This window comes from Antedon mediterranea, chromosome 9 (assembly GCF_964355755.1).
Source record: "Antedon mediterranea chromosome 9, ecAntMedi1.1, whole genome shotgun sequence".
In the NCBI taxonomy this organism is placed as follows: domain Eukaryota; kingdom Metazoa; phylum Echinodermata; class Crinoidea; order Comatulida; family Antedonidae; genus Antedon; species Antedon mediterranea.
The window spans coordinates 7,965,059-7,982,306 of record NC_092678.1 but is presented as its reverse complement, the minus strand read 5'-3'; positions in this window follow the sequence as shown (position 1 = coordinate 7,982,306).

Here is a 17,248-nt window from a genome sequence, read left to right as displayed (position 1 = left end):
ATTTTTTTCACAATGTTTTGGTATGAATCGATAACCCTTGACCTACTTTACCATTTGCCACCCCAGTTCCGCGAACTTTTTGTATCTACGCCCTCTACGGCGAATAAGTAACTGACTTTTACGAACTTTTACCATTTTGTGTCAATAAGTATGTTGCATTTGAAATCAACGTGTTGATAATAATATTATAATTTTTACATTACAAAAAATCAGAAATTCTGTAAAAGTATTTTGTTCAGTGAAATTCTGAGTGGGATTTAATTATCAACATTATTACCATATTTGGCTAATTACAAATACTAATGTTATCATTTTTGGATAACCCGTATCGCCGTAATTTTATAAAAACACTATGGATAAACTTAGTATATCCCACAAGGCCCCACCACAGGAAGCTGAAAAAATTATTGGATGCAACTATACAGTAGTCAAATACATGATTGCTAAACAAAAAAATGATTATATATTATTTCTTAATTTGTAGCAACACACTAGAAACTTTTATGTACAACTTCCACCATTTAGTTTATTTATTTTTATTTAAATTCAAATTCTCACACAGGCACAAAAATAGAAACACAAAGTAAATCATGACATTAAACTTAGCACTAACAAATTATATTTTTATAATGTACAGTACTATAAACTCTTTACAACTGCATGTTTCAATATTATTATTTTTCTTTATGTTCTTCTTGTAATTTAGTATACCTTACATCTGTTACCACTACGTATAAACATATGTTAGTTATTTTTTGTCAAATTCTGCATGAGTTCCACTTACATGTAAACCTGTTTTATTTACCTTTGACATTCTTAAAGGAGGGAATCCAGTCTCAGCCACCCAAGCCGGTAAGTAGACACACATATGCCCACTCTTCATACGGACCTCTTACTCATCTTCGGGTTTTGAAAAATTATAGTGTTTCATTTTTTCGGCATGCATGATGTACGAGATTTATTAGTTTTGATAACGTCACGGTGAAAAATTCATATTAATGGAATCAGATAGAATAGAAAACATCACATCATCATCAATGTATTTACTGTAGTTTAATTATTACCACTGGTTTGGGTATTGTGGTTGGTTTCTATATATAAATTTACGTAAGGGCAAAATTCGGTAAATCGCGCCTTACTTTTAGAATTTGTACTCGATGGTATATAAAGTTGGTTCGTACTTTCGGTATTGATTTTAACCACCTGATGTAATAGTGTAGGCTGGTATGTCGTTTATATGAATGTCGTGTATATTTTTTGTTAAAAGCAAACTTTGACTTTATTTCATATCTTGATAATATAAGGAATGAAAAAAAATATGTTGCCATTTTTTCAAAAGACATTTAAATGACCAAATTCAAGATGGCCGCCAACATTCAAATAACCCTATTAAAAATCAGAATATCACCTATAATACAAATTATGAATGTGGAACAAGTCCGTTTTGATGGTATTACTGTACCCATTATACAATCCTAACTATGTAAAGCGATAATCTGTCGGCCATCTTGGATTTCAAAATGGCCGCCACTAAAAATTAAATTCTTTAAATAATTTTTGTTAAATATGTGTGCATAAATTGTTGTTTGTACACAATGTTCTAAAATTGTCACTTCTCACAGGATTGTAAATTGTAAATATAAGGCTGTCTAAAGTTGTCAATGTCCTCTATATAACAGATAATACCCCACTATGACTATTAAATTAAATAATCGTTCAAAGTTGGAGTTGCAAAAGTATGGAACAACTTAACAATTTATATCAAATATTCAACAACAATTACGTCTAACTAGAGGGTTAGACCTCTAGTTCGCTCACTCCTCTCTAGGAAGTGTAAACGAAGGTTCTCGGAATGAAAATGACTCGGGTAAAAAGGATTTAGAAGGACGTTCTCCTTATACGTTTTCTGTCGGTTACCATTATTGAAAATGCTTGACATTCGAAAAACTAAACCTACTCTGTTCCACAGTGTCTTAGATGATTAATAACATTTTAAAGTATAGTGTTTATTGTTTTATAGGGCGGAGGTGGGGAGGTAGAGTTCATTTGAGGGAGATGCTTATTCGAGGGATTTTTTAGTTTTAATAATATCGTAACATTTATAATCAAATAAAATCTTCTAATAGATATGAAAAGTGGTAAAAAATTATAATAAATGCTTGGTAAATTATAGTTAACAGTGTAATGAATTCTATTATAAATAGTATATACAATATTGTGTGTATAAATGTGGATGGGCGTTTATTAGATAGTTGAGTAGGAGGGGGGGCGGGTGTAGGCGATTATTATTCAAAGTGATATTTTATTGGGGAGGCGTTTATTCAAATAAATACCATCATAATACATTATTTAATTTAAACATCTTTTGAAACTAACTTCCGCGACAGTATAGGCCGTTTCGGCCCAAGAAGGAAGATGTTTTAGACGGCTTGCAATATGGGCCCTAATGGGACACAGATAGCCTACAGTTATTCCTGCCAGCTTACTCAATAAAACTCGGGTATCGGCATTTTATTTTTTAACTACTGTACCTTCACACGCGCGGTCCGATCCGAAAATAAAAAAAAAACTAAAATTACTATAGCCACTAACGACCAACTTAACTGAAACCAGGTAGTTGTTGCAAGGTGAACCTGTGAACTCATCGTGAATCCGGAAATTACTTTGACCGCGTACAATTGAAATTGAGTTGAAAATCTACCAATGAATCAGAAATTTTGTTTTAAAACTCTTTATAATATATTTCTAAGATAGAAATATGGAACAATATCGTAATAGTGAAAACTCTTTTACATTTTGCGGTACACCTAAGATAGTTCAGGTAGGTATCCAAGGCAGAAATTTGTTCCAAAGTTTTTCCATTGTGCTCGCCTATGTCAGAATTAACCATAATTTATATATAATATATAATTACAGATCTCATTTCTTTTCATGAAACTGAAACTTGACAGGAGACAGGACCACAATATAAAACAAGTGCATTTATACCTTATTGTGAAATCCTGTATAAATATGTTAAATAATAAATGCGTTATTGCTATGTAATTCAATGTCTGAACCTTCAGGGCCATAGTCACCAGTATGGTTGGTAAGTTTTCAACCTGTCAACTTTTGGTAGAAGCTTGAAAGAAATACAGATACAGCTCTGCCTATAAATAACCTTGTAAATGAATGAACTCCTACTTCTCATCTTCTACAATCTCAACCAATTTCATTAGATATGTAGGCCTACCCCCTAAAGACAGACCAGCATTATACACTCGTTTGATGAGTGCACATGGTTGTGGTATAAAAACTCATGTACTAGGGAAAGACAAGAATGCCTGGTGATGACTCTTGCCCGAGATGAGTGGAGGTGGACAGAGATGACATCAAAAAGCAATTATTATGTCGACCCGGTGAACTATATGGCTTTTGGACATGTATCATTGTGAAAATAGTGTTGAGGCAAGTGCTTTGGTTGAAACTGAACTTGTATTACCTATGCCACAAATATCTTAAATGGAAAACATCTCTAAAGGACAGAAGCACACTAATTCTGCTTTCTCTCTACAACTTGCTTCTACAAATGCAGACAGAGAAAGAGATTCTAAGTTAAGTATCATTTTGGTTGAAAGAGGCTGATCATAAAGATATTAACTTGAATACAGAGAGTCGACGAAATCTAAATGATGTGGTTAAACTATATCCCTATATGTATGTGAGAGGACATGTATGTGTGGGACTTGCTGGATTTACATCAATTGATCAGGGTCATTGAGCGTGGTATAATTGAAATAACACAAATTAATGATTTCATCAGAGCTGGCAAATCTAGTTAACATTTAAAGAGAGATGATATCCCGATTAATGAAGAATGCTGCAATTCGCACAAAGGTGTTTGTTGGCCATGGCATAATGAAATTGGACAGAAAATGTTTGAGGCATTGGTAAAAGCTTGTAGAAGGCAAACTGTCTATATGGTATCCTAAGAAAAAGACGAATATTGGCAAAAAATATATATGACGGTGAATACAGGTCACAAACTTATCAAAGTAAAAGAGGACTCCTATAGAGATTATTTGCCGGTGAAATGAGGTATTTCAGTTATTTTGCCAATTTGTTTCTGAACAAGGTTGTTGGGAACGCAGATCAGTCTGTGGAAGTTTGATGGATACAGTAGTAGAGAACGAAGGAAGGTCAACTTACTGTATCACATTCAAGATTAGAAATATTTCATTGAAGGACTTTGGCAGAGTTAGTTGTCATTTAACTGAAGAAGTTTATAAGATGTTTTAATATGAAGAAGTGTACTGTCAGTACTGTAGACCTCCTGATGGTCAACATTTTGTGTTAATCACCATGTTGTTGTCATAAGCATATCATTTTGTGTATTTCAATCTAATTTTATTTAACTTATACAAGTTTTAATAAGAAATTTAACCCATTTTTAAAAAATGGCGGCCATTTTAAAATTCAAAATGGCCACCATTTTGTGTTAATCACCAATGTTGTTGTCATAGGCCTATCATTTTATGTGATTTCAATCCACGTCATAACTTGCACATGTTTTAATAAGAAATTTAATCCATTTTTAAAAAATGGCGGCCATTTTGAATATTATTCATAATGGGTGTTACTTTGTCCAATATGGTACATTTATTGGATATTTTACGTATTGGCGGCCATCTTGGATTTGACACCCTTAAGCTTTTTTTAAAAAATGGCAACATATTTTTTTCATTACTTTACATCCTAAAGACACTAAATCAGCTGGAATTTTGCTTTTAACAAAACAATGACACGAAATTACATAGTGGCCTACACTATAACCCTGTTTACTAATTAAATTAAGTTAGATAATTAGTTATTGACGATTAAAACGAATTTAGGTTCAACGATTTGCCCCAAATAGGGGTGTTTTCCGATCGTGGTATACACTATCTAATGGATGTCCATCTTGAAAAATACCCGCCACAAAAATGCGAGGAGGCTTCGCATTTTCCTATCTCCTCCTACGATAATTGTTTTTAATGGCTGAAAACCGGTTGAACAGCTAGAGTACAGCATCATAATGTTGAAGACAGGCCGATTTTCTTTAAAAAATACTATTTTGATAGATTTAATATACGTTTATATTACATAGCCTATGTAAATACGCTAACGTGATTGGTTGAAACTGCATCACATGACTACCGCTGCGAGGATCGTAAATCGTATATATCCTCGAGAACGATGATATTGACTGTGTAATTTTCGCGTAATTATCGTGTCCCCTGTCATTAAACATATAGATTCTCGAGTACGATGATATTGACTGTGTAATTTTCGTGTGCCAACACTCGCGTTGCCGATAAATAAACAAAAGTCATCTACTCGATCTTGAACTCGGGTGGAATTGTCACTCCATCGCAAGACAACGCTTCAACCGCTGCGCCACGGAAATTGCTTGAAGAAATTAATCATCTAAACTATTTAAACTATGCATACATAGCGCCCTCATTTGTTATAAGTCCACCCTAAATGTGATGAAACACCGTTTGTGATTGGTCAATACTCACAGTAGTAACCTAGTAACTAGTACGCGCTGAACATCCGGTGATTCGGCTCCTCGAAGATCGAGAAAAGAAGACGAATTGTTTATTCGGCCTACCTGATTATAATATTATTATTTTTAATAGGCTTATTGATGGAAATTCTTCTGTTAATTTAAACGACCTAGGCTAGGCCTAAGTGAATATTTTATTGCCATGGAATCATTAATTAGTAATTATCTGTATATTATTCTTCGCAAGGTAAGGTGTCTAGGCAGGCTTGTTTAAATACAATACAAATACTATAGGAGGCCTAGCCTAGCTTCACCCAACCCAGCAGACTTGTTCTTGGCTATATAATATAACAGATATTGCCTTTTATATCGGTTAAATATAAGATTTGACATCCCCTCTGGAATGATATTAAGTTCTCGGGGAATATATATTTCCCTCAGCTGGCGCTTCGGGAAATATATATTCCCTCGAACTTAATATCATTCCCTCGGGGATGTCAAATCTTATATTTAACCTCTAAGCAGTCAATATCTGTATAATACAAATGTATTGATTTGCGATAAATGGAACATCCCAATCTCTCAGTCTGCCAGAGTTTGGTTTAACACAAGTAGGTAAATTTATGAGCCCTTGGTTTAACACATGCGGTAGGTAAATATATGGGCCCTTTGAGAATAAACTTGCAATACTTTGACAATACTGTAAATACCTATTAACTATTGTTGGTCCTCATTTGAATCGAACATTCGGGCAAACATTTCTTACTGTGAATGTTCGTACTGTTAGATTTAATATAAAAATATATACAAATAAACTTTATTACTGAGATTGTGAATAGGCTCTACTGTTAGATATATAAACACGTTATTATATACAAATAAACTTTATACTGACAGTTCCTTCTCAACGTTTGTATTAATTAATAATTACCAAAAATATAAACGTCGTAGTGGTGTATCGTGACGTACTTTAATATTTCAATCGATTATGACAGTGACAGTTTTAACAAAGTATTATTTATTAAATCGCAAATGTTTTACTGTATTTACAGGTATAGTATTTATAGGCCTATAAAACATGAAAAAAATATTTCGTTACTGAGTGGATAAAGAATATATTTAAAATGTGTTCCTCTTTGTACCTATCCGCTTTGCCATCCCTCAACCCTAATGTTACATACAAAACACAAATTGGGGTTCTTTAAATGAGTCCAAATTTTTGATTTGGACTCATTTTGATAAGTTTCTCCTTCGGAAGTAATTCCCAGGGTGCTAATTATAGTTGACTACATAAATCATCGTGTCTATTTATTCGTTTCTGTAAACGACAAAGTATTATAGTCCTGCGGTACGTACATTTGAAATCGCCAGTTTTGCTACGCTGAAATTACTGTGTATTCGAGAACCATCTGTGGGCACGACCTAGATGGTACGCGAGCGAAGCGAGCGTACCATCTAGTATAATTAATTCACTATACTGGCTTTGGTATAACACTCTATCCAATAAAGTATAACATACTGGTAACATACTGAACTCCTATATCATAAGGGGTAACATACTGAACTCCTATCTCATAATGGGTAACATACTGAACTCCTATCTCATAAGGGATAACATACTGAACTCCTATCTCATAAAGGGTAACATACTGAACTCCTATCTCATAAAGGGTAACATTAACCGCTTAAAATAATCTTTGTAACATCCCCTATTTAGGAGATAATTTCCCATTAAAATGAACTAGAAGCGATATGTCTGCTAACATGACGGCCGTATTAAGGATAAACGTTTGTTTGGACCTGGAGTTGTCATATTAATACAGGTTGTACTGTATGAACATTTAATATACTTTATAACAGTGTGATCAATGATTATTAATAATATTAACATGTTTCATAATGGTGTTGAATATAAATTTACAAAAAACATATTGATAACATTAGTTTTAGTCATCTTATAATATATTCTAATATCATTTATACAAAATACATAATATTTTAGCCTATAATAATTTTAATATGTTTCATTTGTAATACGCTCCATTGAGATCAGTGCTACTAAATCAACAAAGACATTTAGTATAGTTTATATAATGTATGTGACCCCTTCATTTAGAGATGATGTCATGGTGTCGTGTGACCTCTGCCCCCCCCCCCTAAAAAAAACCCCTCTCTTACTGAATAGTGTTCTCTTCTCTATATAGTTTAATGCAGGCTTTGTATTGACTTATACATATCAAATTGATAGCAGAAGATATTTTAAACGTTCATTACATTTACTAACTATTAGAGGGACTGTAAATTGTAGTCCAATGTACACAAAATGCTCGTGTGCACTTTAAAGAACTTAGTACATCTTTCGAGACGAGTAGGGGGTTAGGCCTACCCCGGTGTACTAGTAGCCTAGCCTACATCACAGCCAGTGTGAGTAGGCTACTGTGCCCTCTTGGAGTGCAGTCCTTGATTAAAGAGGTCACTTAAGAGGTCACACAGTATAAAGAAGAAACAAAAACTGGTTTTAATAACAAAATGTTAAAAATCAAACAATATATCTGTATACCATATCTATACAACTGTTTGTGGTTCTAGTTTTGTATTTCCAGTATTTTGTTGATGTTTCTATTAAAGACACTAGACCTGCAATTCTTTAGTTTTTGTAAAAATAATATATAACTTTAATTTTTAAAAACATTAAACCAGGTCATTTCTTGTCTTAAATGTGTGTTCTAATTATGATTAGGAGTGGAGCTGTGGCTTGGTGGTTATGATGCTTGGCTACCAATCTAAGGGTCCTGGGTACAAGTCCTGTCATATGTCAGGGTTTTTTTCTCATGACAATTTACAACTCCACTCCCAAAGACTTAATATTAAGTCTTTGTTTATGTAGAGCATCTTGTGTATATGTTTGTCTTATATGTTCTAGTGCAGTATATGGAGAGCCATCTCGATAGTGCTTTGCACTCATGGCAATCCTCAGGGTGCTGCACCGCTGTATTGTCATGTATTGTTGTGCCTGAAAATTGAATAAAACATAAAACAAAACAATAAAACATAAAACATAAAACATGATAAAAAGAAAGAAAAACAACACTACCTAAGTAGCTCGCTTCGAAAGTTCTTTCTTAGATATTTATAGGCCTAGCTTAGTTAGGCTTAGTTTTGTAGGCCTAGCTGGTATGACCATCGAATGCTAGCTATAGGCCTAGCCTGACATCTCGTTGCTAAATTAAAATTAAAATTTCCTTTTTTGGCAGAATCTGTTAAAATAAATCGGAGAAGACCTAATATTTTCGCTTAAAAGTTACGGTTCTTTTATTTGGTTATTCATTCATTGGATCGGTCGAAGTGGGTGCATTACATAAAAATATGAAAATATCAATCCGTGCGCGATATGTATTGGTGGGATTTCTAATGGGCCGCTAAAATTATTAGAATCGACTTATTTTTTACATTTTTAACTGTTTAAAGACGAAAAAATATCACAATAGGTCCATATAATATTTATTTTTACATAAAATGTAGTTGTGTAAGGTCCTTAAATTAGGTCAAAGAAACGTAGGCCTCGTGTCTTTAATTACTGTCTGGAGAATTTAATTTTCAAATTTACGTTGTTTTATTTTGATCAAATAAACTACTAGACTTTGTTGGAAATTTAAAGTTCAGATTGGCTTGCATTGATTGCTATTACAGCAACGGATGTGTAAATCATATCGCTAAAAGCAACTGTAAATAATTTATACAGCTACCAAGAAAGCGTTTGTTAATTCATATTAATCAAAGTACTGCAATGAAGATACTGTTAGGATAATAATTATGAATTATGATATGTTAAGGTAAACAATGGAATAATTATAATAATTCAAAAGCCTTCGTTCGTTATTGAATAAACTCTGTTGAGAATTAACGATTAAGAAAAGTTTGTCAATACCAATAACAAAACTAAACTAGAATTTAATTCGTCACTTTGACGAATTATAGGTGATCATTTTTATCATTTTATTGACATTCATATTTTTTAAACATGCACGTATGTTAACATACAATCGGAAAATTTGGATGTATGCCATCCTATTATACGCTTATAGTGCTGAGTTGTGCCTATTATATGCCATATACAATATGTACAATACTGTACTGTGTATATCTATATACAGTGTAGCATAGGTGAAATTACGGGACCCAAATCATGTTCTTATTTTTTGGTATGATGACGTTGTCAAAATAAACTTGAAGATAACAATATCGAAAGATATTGAATTGAGTAATAAAATATAACAATTGGAAGAAAATTTGGCACGTAGAACGGCGGTGCGCGCTATATAAAAATTGTATAACTTTTACGAAAGCGATGAAAATACTACTTTTTAACTTCAACTGACCATATGATAACGTCACAACATCCGGTAGGCTTAATTTTTATATGAATTAATATCTACATTTCACCAGCTCTCATAATAAGTTATAAACATCAAGGTCAACTTTAATTCAGAAGAGCTGTAATGTATTCAAATTTATCTTGTAGGTGAAATTACGTAACCACCGTTATTTAAATTTTAAGACGTGATAACGTCATCCAAATGAAAATCTTGGTAACTCATAAGTAACATAATTGGTTGAGGTAGAATATATTACAAATTAAAAGAAAATCGATCACAGATAAGCGAGTTGCACTTTGTTGAATATAGTGGTCTATGACAAAAGTGGAAAAAACCCTATTTTAAAAATTCATGTGGCCAAATGATGACGTCATACCATTTTGTACATCTAATGTGTATATCTATATTATAAGTGAGAGAGTTTGTCTGTCTGTCTGTTTGTTTGTTTGTTTGTTCGTTATACAAATTTTTGTTACTGCACGTAATCTTACATATGGGGTATCAAAATGACCGCAATTGTACCGGGAATGTTCTAAGCTATAATTCAACATCATCCGCCACCTAGGATCCATGTTAGGGACCAAAATGTGGTCAAAACCCCCACTTTCGATGTTTGTTCGTTATACAAATTTCTGTTTCTGCACGTAACCATACGTATGGGGTATCAAAATGATGGCAATTGTACCCGGATGGCAATTGTACCCGGAAGGTTTTAAACTACATTTAAAAAAATTCCCCCGACTCCTGGGGTTTTTGTGGGAGGGGTGGGGGCGGGGGGTGGTGTGGTGGTTTGTGATGTCATTTTTTGCTAGGGCTCGGGGTTGTAGGCTATCGAATTGTAAAATTATACTACAACAGTTTTACAGTATTTTAATTATCCTCAGCAAGGCGTATATAGATATACATATTTTATTCATTAACCAATATGACACCTATTCAATTACACATTTAGCAAAGTACTTTAACCATATCCAGCTATGTATCGGTCTCTTGGATTTTCTCATTACAGACATTCATTCCTGTGTGAACATACACACGCTGTTTACCGTTACTGTGTTCAACTACATAACGATGCCTCCAAGGAAAAAACGTCCATTGTGGGAGAGTGGGGTTGGGAGTTGTGGTTCAGGGGATAGTGGGGGTTTTGCTTAGACCAGAATTGTGTTTGAAAAATGTTAAAGTATTTAATTATTCCTGGGAAGCGGCTGGGAGTTTGGGGTGGGGATGTAGGCCTATCACCATGACCGAAACTGTATTTGGAATGTTTTAAACTACATTTAAAAACTGCCACTGAGGGATTATTGGTTGGGAGTGATAATAACATAATTTGTACTGGAACCGTCTTCAACACATCACCCAGTGTATCTGGGGTGTGTTTGTAGGGGGAGGTGGAAGAGCGAAAATATTGGCGTAATGAAGTAGCCTATATGCTTGGAATTGTACTAGGAAAAGTTACTATATTTCAACTGTCTAGGGGAGGAGTTAAGGTTTGTTGATTGTGGCTGGGGTGGTGAGAGGAGAAAGAAGGCTGGGGGCCCGCAGTATCTAAATTAGATATTTTAATTATCAGCCAATATGACACCTATTCATTTACACAATTTACAACGTACTTCAACCATTATTAGACCCATCATAGCTATGTATACTCCTCTCAATTTGAAGGTTACGTTGAATTGAATTTGTCCATCACTGGGAAGAATTTGTTTTTAAAAAGAGTATGGGGTGGTATTGAAGAAGGGTGGAGATTGGTGAGTATAGACATATACTGGCGTCGGGTGTTGAGAAGGCTTTAAACTAATTTTGAAACCCGCCCTGGGGCGGGTATAATTGCTAATACATTTATATGTACAACTAATTGGCTTCCATAATAAGTTAAAAAAATTGGGGGTCACCTTCCATTCTGAAGAGTTATATTCATTTTAAAAAGGCCTTATTTTTTACCATTTTTAGCACTTTTGTACAATTAATGTGCATTTTGTCATTTTTAATGTGCTCGTAGAGCACTATTTTAAGTCGAAATGGACTCAAATTTGGTGAATGTACTAAGGATTGTGAGTAGAATGTGATTTATACATCAAATTTTATTTTTTACGCTTTTTACGAATCGCGTGCGCAAAAACGTGTTTTTGCGCAGTAATTTTTTGAAACACGCAAATGGCCTAATTCATGCTCTAAATTGATCAAAACCTAATTTTGAGCTTTTTAAAATTTTAACGCGCAATTTCACGCGGAAGACCTTGAAACGCGCAGGTTTTTATTTGCTAATATTTTTTACCTTGACCTGAAGTTTACATGTAGTGAATTTCATTAATATGTGATAATGAATTATGGAGATATGATTGATAATGTGATTTCACAAAATGGCGTATACGTGTTGTCACGGATGAGTGATCAGGCTGAAAAGCTTATTAGGACTAAGTTACAGTATTTGAAAGACATTGTGAAATTTTGGTAATCATTGATATTTAACTTTTTGAGATATTTGTTACACAAAAAGTGTACAGAAAGAAGAAGAAGAAGAAGAAGAAGAAGAAGAAGAAGAAGGAAGAAGAAGAATAATAAAGATTTAATACAATAACAATAGGTGATCATTTTATTCTAAATGATCACCTAATTAAACAATATTTATATTATTATAATTCTTATTTTTACCAACTGACTTGTGTAAATGTAAAATGCAATTTAGGCTACAATTTTTTTACTGTATTTAAAGATGTGTTGTCCCTGAAAAATATGAAAAATAACGATTTAAAACGCCACAGTCTAATAAGCGCCACCGTCTAGTAAGCGCCGCAGTCCAGTAAGCGCCGCAGTCCAGTAAGCGCCGCAGTCCAGTAAGCGCCACAGTCCATCCAGTAAGCGCCACAGTCCAGTAAGCGCCGCAGTCCAGTAAGCGCCACAGTCCAGTAAGCGCCACAGTCCAGTAAGCGCCACATTCCAGTAAACACCACAGTCTAGTAAGCTCTACAGTCCAGTACGCACCACACAAGTAAGTGCCACAGTCTAGTAAAAGCTCCACAGTCCACAAATTGCCACCCGTCCAATAAGCGCCACAGTCCAGTAAGCGCCACAGTCCAGTATGTGCCACAAATTCAAAGTTTTTTATTAAAATTGAAAATTATTTACCAATTATTATATGCTGTAGATGCCTTTATTTTTATAAATGTTTGAATCAATTTTGATAAAGTGAGAAAGAAATTTATTTCTACTATACTTTTTTATATTTGCAGGGAAGTCTGTGAAGCTAACTGTGACAAATAAAGATATATATATACACAAGTTAGCTCTTTTAAGAACTAAACATATTCATCTGAAAAAGAAGAAAATATAAAAATATTTAATCCTAGCGACATTAAAAATATCAGAAATATCATAATTTACAGGATGTAGCAAACTGGTTTTTAATTAATAATATTTGTTACCAATGAATTATAAAAATTGTAATTGTCACCCAAAATCATTGTTTTCCTGATAGTCTAGGGCCTGGGTCAGATTTGTATGCATTTAATTTAGGAGAGAATATCTCAACTGTTATAGGATAATTTGACCCCAACAAACAACATGAAATGTGTGCCAAATTCGCTATCCGGGACGAACATGCCCAAAATCGGGGTCAAAGGTTAAAAATGTGTGGTTCTTTCATTTGATACCAAATAGTTTTTCCAAACACTTAAATTATTTAATATTATATAAATAAACATAACAATTACGCTACCAAATATTCATTTTTTGTATAAAAATAATCAAATTATGCACATTTTCCATACAATTAGATTCATAATTAAAAATTTTCAATACAAGTTGGATAGCAATGGGTAGCATATTGTGTATGCTTTCATTTGATATCATACAGTTTGTCCATTGGCATTTTAAAGAATAGTTTAACCCGAAAATGTGTTTTTTGGTCATTTTTGCGTCAAAGGTCAGTAAAAGCATTTCCGGTCATTTTTTTCGATAAAAGTTGTGTTAGACCAAATATAAATATTTATATTCTAAACAATTTGACACCAAAAGAACTCTTGAATTATTTAATATTATAAATAAACCAAAATAACTTTACACTATTTAATATACTCATTTTAGTAAAAAAATAATAAAATATGCACATTTTTAACAAAATTAGCATCACTAGATGGTACGCTCGCTTCGCTCGCGTACCATCTAGGTCGTGCCCACAGATGGTTCTCGAATACATAATAATTTCAGCGTTAAAAAACTGGCGATTTCAAATGTACGTAGGCTACCGCAGGACAATAATACATGTCGTTTACAGGAACGAATAAATAGACACTGTGATTTATGTACTCAACTAAAATTAGCACCCTATTACTTCCGAAAGAGAAACTTGTCACAAAATAAGACCAATTGTTTAAGTAAAATTTAAACAAACTTAATTTGTGTTTTGTATGTAACATTAGGGTTGAGGGATGGGGAAGAGGATGGGTGCAAAGAGGAACAATGTTAAAATATATTCTTTATCCATTTAGTAACGAAATATTAATTGCTTTCATGTTTTACAAATAATATACCACTAAACACAGTAAAACATTGCGATGTAATACTTTGTTGAAACTATCACCGTCCTAGTCGATTGAAATAGTACAGCACATGTAACGATACATCACTACGACGTGTATATGTTTATAATATAATGTAAAACAATTTGTGAAAACCACCTCTATTCGGGGAAAATCATAAATTCGATTTAATCGTCAATAAATATTAAATTATCTAACTCAACTTAATTAGTAGGCCTAATGGTTTTCAATTGTTTCTTGAGCCAATTCATACTTAAGTTGGTTCCTACCCTACCCACCAAAGTTGTTCTGCGTTTAGGGCATGTGATGTACCGTAGGCCTATTCTTAGTACAGGCTATATGTGACATTTATCCTATGTAACCTTGAAAAAATTCTAATAAAAGGTCTTTTGGTAATTTCTTGTAGCTTTAGGTGTGAATAAATACCAAAACATTTTTGCAGCGTTCTAGTTGCTGCGTTAGTGAGATATTGAGGGTCAAAGGTCAGTGACCTTTTTGTGGCATTTGATGGCTCATAACTCCTCAACTCCTGGGTTTAAAAAGACAAATGTGGTGTCTACATCTATGGTTTAGTGGTCTCTACTGGTTTTACAACGCTACTCATGCCAGTGAGGGAAAGGTGATGATGTGGGTGGTTTAACTGCAATAATAAAGATTTGTACATAATATACGGCGAGTGAAAACGCTAGCTCATTATCCGTTTAAAAAAAAATTATATCCAACATCTGCAGCACAGATTGAAAACAAAAATGGATCGAATTTCGAGTATACAGTACTGTACTTGCCTTTACGACGCCTGAGGGAATAGACACTTGTGAAACAGAGATTGGAATGTTCCATTCCTCGCAAATCAATACATTTGTATAATCGTATATTAAATCTATCAAAATAGTATTTTTTTAAGAAAATCGGCCTGTCTTCAACATTATGATGCTGTACTCTAGCTAAACTAAACATATTCATCTGAAAAAGAAGAAAATATAAAAATATTTAATCCTAGCGACATTAAAAATATCAGAAATATCATAATTTACAGGATGTAGCAAACTGGTTTTTAATTAATAATATTTGTTACCAATGAATTATAAAAATTGTAATTGTCACCCAAAATCATTGTTTTCCTGATAGTCTAGGGCCTGGGTCAGATTTGTATGCATTTAATTTAGGAGAGAATATCTCAACTGTTATAGGATAATTTGACCCCAACAAACAACATGAAATGTGTGCCAAATTCGCTATCCGGGACGAACATGCCCAAAATCGGGGTCAAAGGTTAAAAATGTGTGGTTCTTTCATTTGATACCAAATAGTTTTTCCAAACACTTAAATTATTTAATATTATATAAATAAACATAATTACGCTACCAAATATTCATTTTTTGTATAAAAATAATCAAATTATGCACATTTTCCATACAATTAGATTCATAATTAAAAATTTTCAATACAAGTTGGATAGCAATGGGTAGCATATTGTGTATGCTTTCATTTGATATCATACAGTTTGTCCATTGGCATTTTAAAGAATAGTTTAACCCGAAAATGTGTTTTTTGGTCATTTTTGCGTCAAAGGTCAGTAAAAGCATTTCCGGTCATTTTTTTCGATAAAAGTTGTGTTAGACCAAATATAAATATTTATATTCTAAACAATTTGACACCAAAAGAACTCTTGAATTATTTAATATTATAAATAAACCAAAATAACTTTACACTATTTAATATACTCATTTTAGTAAAAAAATAATAAAATATGCACATTTTTAACAAAATTAGCATCACTAGATGGTACGCTCGCTTCGCTCGCGTACCATCTAGGTCGTGCCCACAGATGGTTCTCGAATACATAATAATTTCAGCGTTAAAAAACTGGCGATTTCAAATGTACGTAGGCTACCGCAGGACAATAATACATGTCGTTTACAGGAACGAATAAATAGACACTGTGATTTATGTACTCAACTAAAATTAGCACCCTATTACTTCCGAAAGAGAAACTTGTCACAAAATAAGACCAATTGTTTAAGTAAAATTTAAACAAACTTAATTTGTGTTTTGTATGTAACATTAGGGTTGAGGGATGGGGAAGAGGATGGGTGCAAAGAGGAACAATGTTAAAATATATTCTTTATCCATTTAGTAACGAAATATTAATTGCTTTCATGTTTTACAAATAATATACCACTAAACACAGTAAAACATTGCGATGTAATACTTTGTTGAAACTATCACCGTCCTAGTCGATTGAAATAGTACAGCACATGTAACGATACATCACTACGACGTGTATATGTTTATAATATAATGTAAAACAATTTGTGAAAACCACCTCTATTCGGGGAAAATCATAAATTCGATTTAATCGTCAATAAATATTAAATTATCTAACTCAACTTAATTAGTAGGCCTAATGGTTTTCAATTGTTTCTTGAGCCAATTCATACTTAAGTTGGTTCCTACCCTACCCACCAAAGTTGTTCTGCGTTTAGGGCATGTGATGTACCGTAGGCCTATTCTTAGTACAGGCTATATGTGACATTTATCCTATGTAACCTTGAAAAAATTCTAATAAAAGGTCTTTTGGTAATTTCTTGTAGCTTTAGGTGTGAATAAATACCAAAACATTTTTGCAGCGTTCTAGTTGCTGCGTTAGTGAGATATTGAGGGTCAAAGGTCAGTGACCTTTTTGTGGCATTTGATGGCTCATAACTCCTCAACTCCTGGGTTTAAAAAGACAAATGTGGTGTCTACATCTATGGTTTAGTGGTCTCTACTGGTTTTACAACGCTACTCATGCCAGTGAGGGAAAG